Below are 4,240 nucleotides of genomic sequence, written 5' to 3' on the forward strand. Positions count from 1 at the left end.
TAGTAAAATTAAGTGACATTTGGATTTTTATTTGGGTGGGAGGGCTGGGACAGTTTTTCTTCTAGAAATGTCCATTGAAATTTCCCCTTTTAGTTTTAAAGCTTCTCCTTCCCAACCCTTGAAGCTGAGTGCATTGTAAAATATTGCCAAAATGGAAAGTGTTTTGTAATACTGCAATAAAGGCTGCTTGTTTTGTGGACTTTTGTACATTAGTGCATTGTTCTGTTACACTCAGGACTCAGGTATAGCAGACTCTCACCCTAAAGAATTAGGAAATCAGTCTGGTAACCTTCTGGTCTAGTAAATTATTTATTGAGCTCCTACTGTGTTTAGAATAGTTCTCAAGAATGACTACAAGTCAGAATCACTTGAGGAGTTTGCTAAAATTGCAGATTCCCAGGCATCACCTCAGGTCTACTGAATCAGAATCTTGGTGGGAGGTGGGGAGTAGGGCTGGGAATCTATTTATGGCAAGCTCTTCAGGTGGTTACAGTAAGTCAGTTTACGTTGAGAACCATTTGTTTAGGGCAGGGTCATATATGCTGGGTGGGACTATGGAGATCTAAAAGCTAGATAGGAAGGATAAGAATTCCACAAATCAGGATTAAGATAGCAATGCACATGATACGTTATTTGGTTTCATTGAAAAACTTTATCCAACGCTTATGGGTAAGGCACTGGACCAGATGCTAGGTATATTGTTGATCAAGTAAATAGACAAGGTACAATTTGATAAGCCCTCCAATAAGGATAAGTACAAGGTGCTTTGAGGGCTTATTGGAAATAATCTACTCATGCGAGATCAGTGAGTCTTGAGGGAAGAATAGAAATCGGTCAAGTAAAGGGGCTGGGGTGAGGAAATGGTATTCCAAGTGGGAAACTAATGACATGAGCAAATCAGGAGTTAAGAGAGAGACAGAGTGGGGAGCAGCCTCTGCACTTTAGGAGGATTGTATGAAGTTCAGTTACTGTAGGAAGAATTTAAGGGTTAGCGTGCAAAAGTTAAGACTAGAGAAGTGGACAAGCTTATAGGATAAGGCCCTTGTGTTTTATTTTTCCCTTGCCTCCAAATCTGGCAAACCAATTGCAGTCAAGTCGATTCTGATTCACAGCAACCCCATGTGTTTCAGAGTAGAACTGTGCTCTATAGGGTTTTCAGTGGCCATGATCTTTCAAAAGTAGATTGCAGGCCTTTCTTTTGAGGTGCCTCTGTGAATTCAAACTGCCAGTCTTTTGAAAGGGAGACATTAAAAGATTTTAAGCAGGGCATAACTGAAGGATGGTATGGCTGGACTGGAGTCGGAATGGTAAGCCAGGTGAGAGATGACATCGGCCTGGGCTCAGATAGTACTGTGGGGAAGTAGATAACTAAATAGATTTGAGAAATAAGGAGGGAAGAGTGAGGTTTGTGGCCTGGATAACTGAGTGGATGTGATACTGTTGATTGACCTGGGACACGCTGGAAAAGGAACAAGTTTCAGGGTAGGGTAGCAGATTGAATTCAGTTTTGGGCATGCTAAATTCGGGGCACTTTTTAAATTTCCAAGTAGAGACATGCAGTAGGCAGCTAGATATACAGATCTACAGCTCAGAAAAAGTTGCATTAAACATCATGCTCCACTGGTTTTCTGCCCTACTGACCTCTGTCTCCTTTGCCAGCTTCTCCTGTACTTGACCTCTTTACATTTGAGGAATTTCCTGGGGCTTGTTCTAAGCCCCTTTCTTTTTTCTGTTTATACTCGCTTTTTCCCTGGGCAATCTCATTCGGATTATGGCTTTAAATACCATTTAATACAGGGATGACTACCAAATTTATGTCTCCAGTCCTGACCTCTCCCCTTAATTTTGGATTAATATCCAGTTGCCTACTTGACCTTTCCACTTGGGTGTAAAATGGGTGCTTAGAATTTGACATGTACTGAGCAGAACTTTTGATTCCTGCCCCCAAATTATTTTCGTCCTAACCTCAGTGAATGTCTCCACCATCCACCCGGATCAGATCAAAAACTGAGAACTTATCCTTAATTTCTCACTTTCTTTTGTTCTTTACATGTAAGTCCTTTTATGTACACTTCCCAAATATATCCAGAAACCATGTTTATGGCCTTGGTTACAATCCTGGTATGAGCTACTATCATCTCTTCTGGACAATTGCAGTAGCCTCCTAACTGGTCCCATACTTCCAATCTTGCTGTCTAAAATTTCTTATTCACACAGCAGCCAAATGATACTGTAAAAATGTAAATCAGACCATATGTCACGCCTCTGTTTAAAACCCTTTCTATGATGTTCTTTTGCATGTTGATTGTAAATTCCTTACCCTGTCTTACAAAGCCCTATAGGATCTGGTCTGGGTCTCCCTCCCCACCCTCCTATTTTTCCGTGCTTACCTTGCTTCAGACACATTGGCCATGGTTCTTGACAGTACCAAAATCTGCTTCTGCTTCAAGTGTCTTTGGACATTCTTTTTGCTTTGTCTAGGATTCTCTTCCGTCAGGTATTCACTTGACTGTTTTCATTACAGTGTCAGAACAAATTCTACCCTTGCCTCCCAGGTCTTCCCCGATCATCCTATCTAAAATATCGCCCTTCTCCCCAGTCAGTCTTGTAATGTCATAGTACTTAAACACTCTTTGAAATGATCTTTTTGTGGTTGTTTATTTACCTTTCCCTTATTAGAATATAGGCTCCAGGGAAGTAGGGAACCTTGTCTGTTAACTCTTCTACCCTAGTGTCTGGAATAGTGTCAGGCACGGAGTAGGCACCCAATGGATATTTATTGACTAATTGCGTGTATTAGAAATACAGATTTGAGAGTCATCAATGTATGAGTGGTAATGGAAGTGACGAGTATGGATGTGATTAAGATTTCAGAGCAGTAGTTCTCCACCTTAGCTAGAATCAGCTAGCAAGTTTTCGAAGAGTCTTGATTATGAAGGGTAGTTGGAGGTGGGGTGAGATGAGAGGAGGAGGTAGCTAGACAGGGATAGGGGCTTTGGGAGGTTGTTTTTAAGACGGGTGGGAATTGAACATATTTATATACTGTTTGGAAGGAGATGGGGATAACTGACTGATGTTCAAATCCCCTGAAGGAATGGCATTCAGAACACTGATGGAGGATTTGCCCTGGAAGGGAATGCCTCTTGCATTCAATTTGGACGGAAGGATAGGTGCAGATGCTAGTAATACTAATAACAAATGACCAACGTTTTTTGGGAATTTACTGTGCGCCAGTGGTGTATTAACTCCTTTAACTTTTACAGCAATCATATGAGGCAAGGAGATACAGGAAACATTTCAAGGAAGAGATGGATGGTATAAATGATTTTGATTGCCATTGGGAAGGAGTTTTTCCAATAGGGTACAGTGATGAATGGAGGCACAGAGGTTAAGCAGTTTGTCCATGGCCACATCTCTGGTAAGTGGCAAAGCTAGGTTCTAACCCAGGCATCTGGTTTAACTACTACATTCAAGGAAGCTTATAGGTGAGATGGCAGGAAGCTGAGGTAATTCCGTCTGATGTCTTTTTTTTTTTTTTTTTCTTTAAGTATAACGGTCTACTGAGAATAGAGGGAGTGATATAATAGAAAGTTTGAAGAGACTAGGAGATTTGAGGATAGCCGAGAAGGTTTGAAATAACCACTGTGGGGAATAGGAAAGTATGGTGGCTAGAAACACAAAATTGCCAGGCAACAATAAGGCTCAGTTAAGGTAGTAGGCAAATATTCTAGGGACACCATTCCATGTGGATATATGGTTTTTCTCCAGCTTTGATCATCATTCTGGTTATAGGAATGGAGACAGTTTGATTCAGAGTAGAGGCTTTACTGACCAGAGAGATGATAGTGGAGGTGTGAGGATAGTATTGATGGATCATGAGGTCTAGGCTGAGTAGGGAAAAAAATGTAAGAGGAGGCTAGTAGAATTTAGGGAAGTCAAGAGCTTTGTGCTACTGATGAGATTCAAAGAACTGGTAGTGGGGACAAGAGCTTAACAGAAGGTTTGGGTCAAAAAGTGGGATATTTAAGATTTTAGAGATGGAGTAATTCCTGGGGATGTCAGGGGTTAGGTGTGGCCGTGGAAGTGAGTAGCTGAAGTGGACGAAAGAGAAGGCCTTTGTTGTTGAGATCAAGGACTGCGGGGCCGGAGTGTTGGATGGTTGTCCAAAGGGAGGCCGTGCAGGTGAAGGTAACATGAAGTCGGGTTCAGGCAATGAATGAGAGGAAATGGGGAGGTGTGG

Source organism: Elephas maximus, chromosome 19, assembly GCF_024166365.1.
Source record: "Elephas maximus indicus isolate mEleMax1 chromosome 19, mEleMax1 primary haplotype, whole genome shotgun sequence".
In the NCBI taxonomy this organism is placed as follows: Eukaryota; Metazoa; Chordata; class Mammalia; order Proboscidea; family Elephantidae; genus Elephas; species Elephas maximus.